The sequence below is a fragment of the Mesocricetus auratus genome, unplaced genomic scaffold (genome assembly GCF_017639785.1).
Source record: "Mesocricetus auratus isolate SY011 unplaced genomic scaffold, BCM_Maur_2.0 Super-Scaffold_100029, whole genome shotgun sequence".
NCBI classification, from domain to species: Eukaryota; Metazoa; Chordata; class Mammalia; order Rodentia; family Cricetidae; genus Mesocricetus; species Mesocricetus auratus.
In genome coordinates, this window is record NW_024429210.1 from 10,969,130 (window position 1) to 10,981,194 (window position 12,065).

General features: G+C 48.4%; 1 long non-coding RNA gene across 6 annotated transcripts in view; it reads left to right on the forward strand.

Annotated features, from left to right (window-relative positions):
* LOC121134644 overlaps window positions 1-5,689 on the forward strand; it is a 35,594-nt gene extending 29,905 nt beyond the window's left edge. For all 6 annotated transcript variants that reach the window (XR_005871747.1, XR_005871749.1, XR_005871748.1 and 3 more), the window contains 3 exons: window positions 1,574-1,887; window positions 4,669-4,932; window positions 5,428-5,689. This is a non-coding gene — a long non-coding RNA (uncharacterized LOC121134644). The remainder of the gene's footprint in view (window positions 1-1,573; window positions 1,888-4,668; window positions 4,933-5,427) is intronic.
* The last annotated feature ends 6,376 nt before the right edge of the window (window positions 5,690-12,065 follow it).

A 12,065-nucleotide genomic window follows, 5' to 3' on the forward strand; every position in this document is an offset into this window, starting at 1 on the left:
GATTCATGGTGGAGGTACTCATAAACTCCACATAAGGGATTGGTCTCTCAAAAGAACCGAGTGCTTTTTGCTACTAACACTGTAGCAGGAGCCTCACCTCTGCTTGTCTCTAGTAAACAGAACCACCCCCCCCAGAAAGTGCTGCTATCAAGAAAGCCATGCTTGACTCTGATCTTTTGTATTTGGAATCCATTTTTAAGCTTTTATGTGGAAATTGTTGCCAAACATTTGGGTGCCACATGTAGTGGGAGGTGAGTTTCTGTCCTGCCCCATTCCGCAGCTGTTTCCCAAATTGCCACACAGGAGGCTTATATTAATTATACATATTTGGCTGGTAGCTCAGGTTTATTACTAACTAGGTCTTATGCTTAAATTAACCTATAATTCTTATCTATGTTCAGTCACGTGACTTGGTACCTTTCCTCAGTGCAGCATTCTCATCTTGATTCCTTTGCAGTTGGCTGGTGACTCCTGACTCTGCCCTTCCTCTTCCCAGAATCCTCCTAGTCTTCTCGCCCCATCTGTACTTCCTGCCTGGCTACTGGCCAATCAGCGTTTTATTAAAGCAATTCAAGTGGCAAACCTTGGCAGTGTACAAAAGCATTATCCCACAGCAGGATCCTAGAATTTCACAACTTTGACTTGAAACCTTCCTCACTTTGGCACCCAGAACTGAGGGAGCAGGCCTGGAAACCTCAAATCAGGGAGAGACAGTGGTCAAAGGGGTCAAAGGGCGCCTCCTCAGAAGGTGGCTGTTGTAGCCTTGGAGGCTGGAGAGTGAATGAGCATGGCTGGGAAAACTCCGCATCCCATGGGAAAGTTGGAGATGTATAACATCTATCGTTGATAGCACAGAGCACCAGCCCTTCATGCCTTTTGTCTCAAGACCGCTTTACACTTTTAAATATTAATAAAGGCTCCAAATAACTTGGTTAGTTGAGTTAACCTGACTAATATTTACCATATTAGTAGTTACAATTAATTTAAAAATAATAAACTCATGCACATTAATAAAAGTAACATAGTTAAGGAAAAGAACCCCGTGTTTTCCAAAACAAATACCAGGCAGACATTAGTAAGGAGGGGCACTGTCTGGTAGAAGCCAGCTGGGCTCATGTCTCGCCTGCATGACTCTCTGTGATGCTGTGTACTCTGCAACTGTTAGGAAATCCCAGTGTTCACTCAGGCGAGAACAGGCCTGAAAAAGACAAACAACCCTGCTGTATATTAGCAAAATAGCTTTGACTTCATAGACCCTCCTGAGGATTTCAGGGCCCTTAGCAGCCCTTGACAGACCTGGCTATATTTTGGGGAGGGTCGTGGAAGTACTTTGGAATTTCGAGCTAGAAAAGACATTGGGTGTTGAGAGCTCAGTGGGCAGTTTTGTAGGAGCCTGGAAGATAAGACTGTGGAGAGCGGTGCAGGAGGCCCGCTCCTGACTTTCAGAGGGAAGCAAGGACTCTACTGGGTGTTTCGTGTGAAGAGTCTGTGGTGTTGGGTCGGATGGGACTGAAGGATCAGCTGTGATTGACAAGACACCCGAAACACGGAAGTAAAACCTTTGCTTTGCTAGGACAACGGACGATGGTCAGATGGAGCAGAAGGGCCAGCTCTGCTTAGAAAAAGGCCAGCATCACCGAGGTGAAGTCTTCCGGGAAGTGTTTCCTCAGGGTCAGCATGCAGAAGCTGTGTTCCAGACGTGGCCAGGATTGGACCTCGTTCTGGCAGCCAAACTTGGCAATGTAAGAGTCACCCAGGCGGTGAGGATCGGCACTGGAGGAACCCAGAAGATCGAGAGTGAGTCCCAGATAATTGGGCATTGGATTATTTATACTGCTGGAGTTTGGTTTTGCTTTGTTTGGACTGCACTGGCTCTTTCCTCTTGAAGTAAGTATCTGATTTATTTTTGATTTGATAGGAGCCAACAGTTGAGAGACTCTGAATTTTAAGAGACTGTTTTTTTTTTTCTAAAGAGACTGAATTTTTAAGCGTTTGAATTAGTAAAGACTGGGGGACTTTTAAAATTTGGAATGTTTATATTATAAGGTTGGTACTCATGTGTGATCTTGGGGAAAAACAAGAAAGGAAAGGCTATGGCTTAACAGGGATGCGTTTGTGTGTCAGGTTGACAAGGGGTCAGTTGTGCTGGCTAGTTTTATGTCACCTTGACCCAGCTAGAGTTATCTGAAAGGAGGGAACCTCAAATGAGAAAATGTCTCTTTAAGTTCTGACTGTAGGGCTTTTGATTAATTAGTGATTGATGGGGGATGGCCCAGCCCATTGTGGGTGGCACTGTCCCTGGCTTCTGGGTTCTACATGAATTCACACGAAGGCTGAAGCCAGTAAGCAGCACCCTCCATGGGTTATGCATCAGCCTCTGCCTTCGGGTTTGAGTTCCTGTCCTGACTTTCTTTGGTGATGACCAGCGAAGTGGAAGCTGAATAAACCCTTTCCTCCCCAGCTCTCTTTTGGTCATGGTGTTTCGTTGCAGCAATAGTAAACCTGACTAAAGACAAGGCTCTTGGACAATACTTTGAGAACTGCTATCCTGGGAGAGGAAAAACAAATGAACAAACAAAAACCAAACCCAAATCTCCATTCCAGCAGAAAAATGTATAAAATGTATATAGTATGTGGTCCAAGTTCTGTGCTGAAAGACGATGGTTAAAATGTCTAATTGTTGGAGAAACCCACTTGGGAATTTTTTTTCAGATGATGGAGGATATCAAATTACTATGACATTAGAATTTTATTGAGGTACACTCAAACGAGTGGTGTGTATGTCTTTTTAGATGTTTAGCACCCCCCCTCCACGATTTACCAACTACTTCCCCAACTCTTTGGAATCTAACCTTTGACATCTATTTAAACTGCTCGTGAACATTCTTAACCACCAGCACAGCACAGCATTCTGGAGTGGTTCAAGAGTTCAAGATTCTTTTAAAGCTATGTAAGTAAAAAACCCCAAAGATCCTTGAGCTGGATGGCATTCACTGTTTCTTTAAGCTCTTTGGATTTTGAGGGTCTATTCTAGTGAGTTTGCACCGTACCTCACAGGACTCTTAAAAATAAGGGTCACCTAACACTAGGTGTCTCTACAAATTAGATATAAAGGAATGAAGAAAAAACCATATCCCCTCCCCCCCTCACACACACACATATTCCCTCAGCAGACCCCACAAAGGAATGAAGAAAAACCATACCCCCTCACTTACACACACACACACACACATACACACACACACACTCACACACACACACACACATTCCCTCAGCAGACCCCTATCCCTACACCATGAATTCTGGTGCGTGGAGTTTCCCAATGATGCTGTAGGGAGGCATGAGCTGAATTAGCATCGTGGAATGGCCCAGCCACTGGGAATCCCCCAGAGGTGGGGTGACCTTAAAGAGGATCCTTAAAAATCAAAACTTCCATGAGAAGTTGAGTGGTGCTAACCCTCTTGGCTTAGGCAGTCCTGGCAGGGGTGCTACCTGCACACAAGTCTTGGGTTAGTTCTAGTAGAAATCAATACGAGTGCCAAGTTTCCCACCTGTGTGTGGACCTGGGCACTGCACCCAGGATGTCAAAATGACTCAAAATGAGGGATTGGGGGGGGCAGACTCTAGGAGTCAGAGACGATACTTTCTGAGATTGTGACCTCCTCTGGCATTTGCCCAGCTCCTCTGTCAGGAATAGCTTGGTACTTTCGGTGACAGAAAGACGGTAAGAGGGACAGTGGAGACTGAGGAAGCAGGTCTCTGGATGTCCTAAGCCGTCACAACCAACACCCCCCTTGTGTGCTGGAGAGTAGGGGACATTCCCATGCCTAGTGAGTGGGACTCTCACTAAGTTGAGCACATCTTGACAACCGAGTGGAGGAAAGAGTGTGTGCCATGCGGACACTGGGATTCTGGCTTGGCAGCCCCAAGTCAGTCTCCCTTTGATGAAGGCCAGGCCCCCTCCTAAGGTCTTCCACCTTTATCTGGGCCTCACCCAGCTCAGGCAGGTGGGTGGGGTTGCTGCTCAGCATCAGTCCTTGGGCCAGGTCCCTGGATGGCAGTGTGACTGTTTCAAAGGCCTGCATCAGACTTTTATCAGCTGGTTTCTGCGCAAGGCCCAGGCTGAGGTTGCACAAGAGAATATGGAAAATGCCAGGGAATCCAAAATACCTTTCTTTAAATGGGATTCAGAATGTAGGCGGGGTGCTTATATCTCCGCTTGGCTTTGCTTAATGAAAAGACAAGTCTTAGCCCAGTAGGAGAAATAACCTCCTGTAGGAAAGCAGAGAATTGAGAAACTCCGAGAGACTGGGTATGAAGATGGAGTGACAAGCACCCTCTGTCTTCTTTGGCTTCCCCGAAGGCACTTAGAGCTGTTGGCACCACAAAGTGTCAGTGGCAAGCTAAGGAGCTGGCCCATGGTATTGATGGCCACCATAGAGAATTCGGACACTTCACTTGACAGTGAAAGACGGGGTCAGGGGATGGTTGTAGTCACAGACTTAGCAACCCTGAATCCCTGTTGAAAATCTATGAAAAACAACCATTCCCGTCTTTATTTTAACACAGCTCTCATGGCCTTTAGCTGTGTGGTTGTCTCTTATGGACATTGCAGAGCTTGATCCCCTTTTAAAATCTGTGTGCAACTTCTGCCTCTGTTTTTCTTAGAAACAAGCTCCTTGGGGTTGGCTTCACAGCCAGTGGCTGGTGACTCAGCCTTGAGAATGACTGACATCTCTGACCAAGTCCCAACTGAGCCAACTTGGAAGGTGTTCCCAACTCTTGACTAGGGGACTGGCTTTGCACTGTTGCATACTGTGAAGTCAGCTGTCATGGACTGTGATGTCGGCTGTGTTAGGCGTCCTTGATGCTGTAATACATGTCAGTTAATGCCAGAAGACCACCCACCATTAGATCACAGTACAACATCAGGTAACCATCAGCAAAGGGCTTTTGTCCTCTGCTAATTTGTCACATGCCACTTCGTGGCCCCTTCATCCTACGGCCTAGACTCTCTTCAGCTAACTGGCAGGTATAGAGGAGTTACAAGATCTCATTCTTCTTCAATGTCTGCCAAATACACATAGCACTGCCCACTTTAACAGTTTGCTAAGTGTATTGGACATAAAATACGTTTACACCATTTCATGTTTCCAACTAGAATTGTACCCGTCAAACACTAACTCCCACCCTCCCTTCCACAGCCTGGCAACTGCCCTTCGGCTTTCTGTCCCTTTGAGTTTGACAGTTCTGGCTCCTTACACAAACCTCACAGCACCTGCCCTCCTGTTACTGGCCTGCTTCACTTAGCACACTATCCATCCAGTGAGTGATAGACACCAGAGTTACTTCTGCCTTTCAGCTGGCCACACCCTTTTCTTAGCCATCTTAGCCTGCAAGTGACTTATTTCTGATCACTTCTCCCAGGTGAACACATTGCGCAATGCCACCTACATTCGAGGGGACCGGGAAATGCAGCCAGTCTGTAGCTGGTTGGGCAGCCATTCCTCAGAACCAATTTAGCCCATGGAGGGCGAGGCGCAGTTTGATGGTGGATAATGAACAGGCTGTCCTCTCCGCCCGTCACCTTTGTGACCAGCTACTTATGCTGGTTCAGAAAAAGAAATTATTTCCCAGGTTCGAGACGCTGTAGTCCAAATGTACTTTGAATAAATAGTGAACGCTGGCATTTGTGCAGTCTCTGGCAGTGTTCAGTGTTTTCATTTGCTGTACAGGGTTAAGTTTCCGTTGTCATTTCCCATAGGGTGGTATTTGTAGAGCCCTTGGCTCCTCCAAAAAAATTCAGTAATTAGTATTTAATGATCTTCATAGCAACATGAGGTATGTATTACTTCTTTATTTGTACATATGAGAATATTTTGCCTTAGGGGAATTTAAATCAGTTTCTCAGTTTCCCAGAGAAATAAATGGCAACTCCATTTTCTCTGTCATAGCAAACGTGAAGTCCTCAAGCTGAGCTGCTGTTGGAGTCATCTCTTTCCCCTAGAGGTAGTGGACGTGAGCCGAGGCCCCTGGAGAAGAGGGCACAGTCCTGTCATTTGGCTAGCCCTTTATTTATGGCCCCAGGGAGATGTCCAGACCCCCCTCGGTACAAAAAGAGTATCATCCACTGCTCCTGCCACTTCCAGCACCATTCAAGGAGCCCCCTCTCCTGTCTCAGGTCCTGGAGATGGAAGAGGGATAAAAAATTGTTCCTTTTCTTTCCTCCAAAGTGTGAAGCATCCAACCAGCAAAATGGCCATGTGGGCACAGAGCCCTCATTCAATACGACGGGCCATGTATAGCAACCTATGGAGCACCGTGGGAATTTGAGTGACGGGCAATTAGTTTCATCTGACATGTGGCAAACAATGCTAAGAGGTGACAACTGGCTTAAGGTGATGGCTCGGTGGCTAAGCATGCCAAGGACCTGGCTTCAAACCTCCGGTGCTTACATAGAAGCATGGCTGCATGCTTGCCTGAAACATGTGTTGTGTATGGGAGCATAGACAGAAGGATCGCTGGGGCCTTCTGGCTACCAGTGTATCTCTGGGTTCCGAGAGAGACCCCAAGGAAGTGAGGAAGGGAGTGACAGAGGAGGACACCCAATGTCCTTCTCTGTCCTGTGTCATGTGTGGATATACATTTACACACACATGTGCATATACCGTATGTGCACAGCACACATAAACTCTCTCAAGCAGCATACATGATAAATAATGAATTAAATAAATAAGTTAAAATAAAGTATTAAAGAGGTGACAGCAGAGCTAGACGTATATGGCTAGGAAATATTGGGAAGCTCTGTTTCAAACAGGATAAATAAACCCTTAGTGTAGGGTGTTTGAAGATAAAGGACAGGTAAACAGGGATAAAGCATGGCTTGAGAGACGAGGTGGGGGCAGAGATATGACAGATGGTGTGGGGCAGGGTGAGGAGCCGCCATTCTGCTGGTGAGGTAGGGTCGGGCTGTCTTTTACGGCGCTTCCTCTAGCTGGCGTGCAAATGACTCATTTCATCCCAGCTCTCTTCATTTCTAGAGGGCAAGGCCACTCTTGTCATGCTGGGGTAATTCCCCCCCCCCCCATGCCACATCGCAGGCTCTCTGGAGGTAGAGCAAAGGCTGCCCGGAGATACTTGTTCTCCCACGGTGACTCTCCCTGAAGACAAGGAAGGATTCTTGGTAGGCCTTCCTTTTGACTGATAGACTAAGCCGCTCCTGAGTTAGCTATCTTGAAGCTGAGGTCTCTGTATGACACCTGCAAGGACAGAATTGAAACTTTGAGATACCAGGACCACTGTGGTTTGTCTCTCGTCCCATAATCCAGTGTGCAAGAGAAAGGGGGTGACAGAGAGGTGCTATTAGAAGGTGTCACCTCCTCCAGGTCCTCCCAGATACCCTGCTCCCATGATTACTTGCATCTTCATTGCCCTGACAGAACATGATGCTGAGACTCGTGTTTCTAAGTAATTTACAAATGGAGGCCGAAGCCAAAGGCCTTTTGGGTCGACGGCGGATGTGTGTCAAGAAATCAAAGCCCAAAGACAGCAGCTGTGCTGCCCAAGATGCCTTGGGCCGCAGCGCTTCCTCTCAGACCTGCGTGGTCTGGGAAGCTGTCTCCCTGTGGGGTCTGGGAAGCTGTCTGCCTGTGGACACAGCCCACTTGGGGTGGAGTCCCCCCTCCTTTCTGTGACTTTGGGAGGGATCAACCTTTCTGAGCACCAGCTCTATGGTGTGAAAAGGGCCTCATGCACAGTGGCCGTTAGGATTAAATAGCAGCTTTGGTGTGGACACGTCTTGCTGTGATTCTAGGCGACACCAGGATGTCATTATGAGTTCATATGCTCCAAGGTCAGGGCACCTACACCTTCATGGCTGCCTTCTCCAGACCGCGCCTCCTTAGAGCTCAAGGGGTGAAGGGAGCTTAGCTCGCACTACTGCAAGCCTTCCTTTCTTGCTTTTCCTCTGCTCCTGGATGCGATGATGTGACAGAAATGGGTGGCAGAGGGGCTCAGTTGGTAATGCTTGCCCGGGTCCCTGTGCTCCGCCCCCAGCCCACATAAACCAGGGTCTGCGGCTCGTTCCTGTAACCTCAATGGTCCTTACACTCGGGAGGCTGAGGCGAGAGGATCAGAAGTTCAGTGTTGTTCTCAGCCACAGTGAATCCCAGGCGAGCTTGGGGTGCTTCAGACCCTGAAAGAGAAAGGAAGAAAGAGGTGAGCGATCAAAACGTTTCAAGTTGATCCCCGAGCTGGCCTGGGCTGAGCTCCCTCCTCATTCACCTCCCCGGTGTCTCCAGGAGCAGCACACAAAGGTTGCACACACAGTCAGCCGTGGATGAAAGTTGGCACAGTAGGTCTCTTGAGCTGTTAGGAGGAGACTTCGTCAGCTTGAAGGTTTTGATTACATTTTTATTATTTTCATTCTGACAGTGTAGGGGGTTGGCATGTACCACTGTGTGTGTGTGACAAGGTCAGGGATGACTTGGGGAAGTAGGCTCCTTCCTTCCACTGTGTGGATCCCAGGGAGAGAACTTGGGCCGTCAGGCTTGGTGACAAGTCCCTTTGCCTGCCGAGCCACGCTAAGCCACACTGAGCCATATTGCCCTCTTGGGAGTTCATTATTTTTAATGTCCCTGTGGTCATTCTTATTACAACCCCTCTTAGTCTGTGGACTGAGTTGCAGCCCAGAATGTCTGTGCTTTTGAGGTTCTTAGTGCAAGGGGAAACCAGAAGACACCATAGTCAACTCTGAAGTGGTAAGCCAGTTGGAGCTAAGGCCTCTTATGGGTTAGTTTACCCAATAAATTCTGGCTGGAAACTCGCACTATGCAAACTTTAACTATAGCAACCACTGTGTGAGAGGAACTTTTCACACCATAGAGCTGATGCATAAGGGGTTCATCTCTCTGAAGTCCCATAATGAGGGGGCACAGTGTTGGAGGGGACATGCATCTTGCCTCCCAGAAGCCCACAGTCTAGGTACCATGCGGGTCAGTGTCCAGATGCTCACAGGGCAGCCATCACAGGGGTCACAGCACAGTGTGCTCTGTGATTAGTTCTTACCACTGGGTATCTGGCTTCCCCCCCAAACTGGCCCTCACTAGGATCCGTTTCTAATATTATAAAAGTTGTACCATGCCATCATGAACTAATTATACACGGTACTTCAATTTGATACAAGACTCAGAAAAAAATAGATTCTCCCATTTGTACATGTCACTATAATGGCAAGATCTTTGATTCAAGTGTTGATTTCATCTTCCTAATTTTTTTCCAGCATCAAAATGATTTTATATAGAAAGATACAGGGTACTCTGCCTCCTTTGGCCCTAGTAGGGTCTGTGGCTGTGACAATGTTCAGAAATTGGGACAGAAGCCACGGTTGGGTCTCATCCGACCCTTGAACTCCCGACCGACCACCTCCACAGGGTATTGGGGTCTAGGAGTTACTCTTCAGGCAGCAGACATGAGGAAGTGAGGAAACGGCACTGGAAAGGCTCAGGACAGGGAATCTTTGAGTGAAAGTTACAGGAAAATGGATTCGGGGTCAGGACAGGGAGGAGCCTTCATAGTTGGAGTCACCTGGTCCTGGTAGAAGTACCGGCCTTCCTGTCACAGAGGCCAAGTAGAGGCTGGACAACCCTCGAGCTAGGCCGGAGTTTTGAGCAGATAAACTTACGGCCCTTTGCACTGAGCCAAAGTTGTATGGCTTGCAGCATTATCTGTCATGAGCTCAACACCACCTGCCCACCTGGAGATAGGGAACGATGCTCAGAGTCCTGGGTGGACACCGATGAGTACCTGCAGACCCACTCATGAGCCCCAGAGGCAAGTGAGCATGGCCTTGGGAGCTGGGTCTCTGAGCGTCGACTGCATCTGATGACTCAGAAATTCCTTCCATCCCCAACACTGCAACTGGTGATGCTAGTTTGTCTTGTTCTAATTACTATCTAGATGACTATTTGGCTCATCCCTGGGCAAGGCTTGAGTCAAGAAAGACCTGTTAATTAGTTGAGTAAGGTTGTATAACCACAATTGGGCACTTAAGCGCACAGCAATTAGGTTGGAGCCCAAGCACCTTGGTACACAAGGAGGTAGTTCTACTGTCAGGAATGTATGCTCCTGCAGGAGGAGGGGTGCTCCTGGCACTTCTGTTTCGGTGAGGATGGGTGAGGTTACTGCGGTAGTTATTGCTCTGGATGCCTTCTGAGAAGAAGCTGGAATCATTTTAAGCAAGTCTGCCTTCACTCCAGCTTGTGGGACCCATTACATTTAGAGCATGTCAGCATAGTGCTTGGCTTGGTTTATGAATATACTATCTGAATCTGCAGGAGGTATCGCAAGGGGGCCCTGGGCCTTCTGGTCACCAGCATTTCCTTTTCTCCCCCACCTTCTGTGAGGCCTGCCTGTTGTCACCTGTATCTCTTTCTAGCTCTCATCTTTAATGTCTTCTAGGCTTGCACTCCTCAAACACCAGTCTTCCCTATGAGAAGAGAGGGAAGCAGAAAACAGGCAGTGAGAAAGTTGACAGGGGGACACGTCTCTGTGTTCGAGTCCTGCTCTCTCTCTCTCTCTCACGCTGTCACTCTCGCTTTCTGAACCCTACCCTGTGGAATGCTAGACTGCACTGTAACACCCCAATCTCCTTGTGTCTCCCATGAAGTCATCAGCTGCCTCTGAAGAGGGAACCTCCTAGAGAGAATTTTATCTTCACTGCCCTCCAGGAGCAGGAAGGAGGGCAGAGTTGCAACAGTCAGGGAGGGGCCCCTCACTAGAGGTGGAGACCTTGGGGCAGGTTTCACGAGGCCAAAATGTGTGGACTGGCTTGTTTTCTGTACCCTGAATACAGCCTCCTCCAAAGGACACTGACTTCAGATAGGCCAAATGAGATCCAAGCCTATCTCTCCCTGTAGATGACAGAACCACAAATGGTCCTCCCTAGGCTTTGGACTGCTCTTTCCTGGGCAGAGACCATCTTAATAGCTTGTGTCTGTAACTGGGGGTCTTGATGGAAACATATGACTTGATGTGGTTTCTTGGTCTTTAGAAACTTAGCCGTCAATGGCTCTTACTTATTCCTGACCATCCCTCCACCTCCTTCCTCTCAGGACATCCATGTTGAAACCAAAGCCATGGCACGTGGTAAGGCTGGCGGGGACGCTGCATCTAGGTGGGCACGTGGATGCCAGTGCAGCCGAGTGGGGCTGAGAAAACGTTCCAACCAACCCCTCTGCACTGGGAACTCAGCCACCAGAACTGCCAAAGGCAGGCAGTCTCCGCCCCACTGCCTGTGGAAGTTCGGGGTAAAGGACATACCACTGTGCCCAGAGCCCAGCGGACAGCGAAACTCATCCGTTCATCCCCTTGGTAAACTTCCACAGACAGTGCTCTGGTCCCAGGTCACAGGAAATGGCAAGAAACCACCAGCCCTTGCCCTGGAGCTCTGGGCTCATGGCTGTGGACTCCCAAAGATGGCTGTAGGTCACAGCTGAAGCTCTGTGGTCTGGAATCAAATTTGCCTGCGTCATTCACTCAGAGGGCACTGGCCAGTGGCTGTTTTCATGTGACACAGATCCCCAGGGGTTTCTGCCTCCCGACTATGACCTTTCCAAGAGTGACTCTTGCCACAGGTCCATAGAGACAAGTAAAGCCTTTCTCCAGTGATGTCGCTGGGGATTTTAAACTTCCAAGAAAGGAAATGCTGTGACTGGGAAGCAGATAGCTCAGTGTGTCCCTCTCATTGTACTCTCTGCTCTGTGGGCAGAGGAAGCAGCCACAGAATGGTTAGACACCCTAAAAGAGAAGATCACTTTCCAGCTGAGAAATCTGGCTTCTCATCCCATTGCCGAGCTACATGGTTCTGCCTCTGATTCTGAAACAGGAGGTTACCAGATCCAGAGTTCAAAGTGTCTAAGTGATTGTTTGGGAATGGCTGCTTAAAAGCAAGTTGGGGGGTGTGCGGGTGTGGTAACAGCTGGGAGGACAGCTCAGTGGTTAAGAGCACTTGCTGCTCTTCCAGAGGACCCAGGTTCAATTCCCACGGCATCTCACAACAGTCTTTA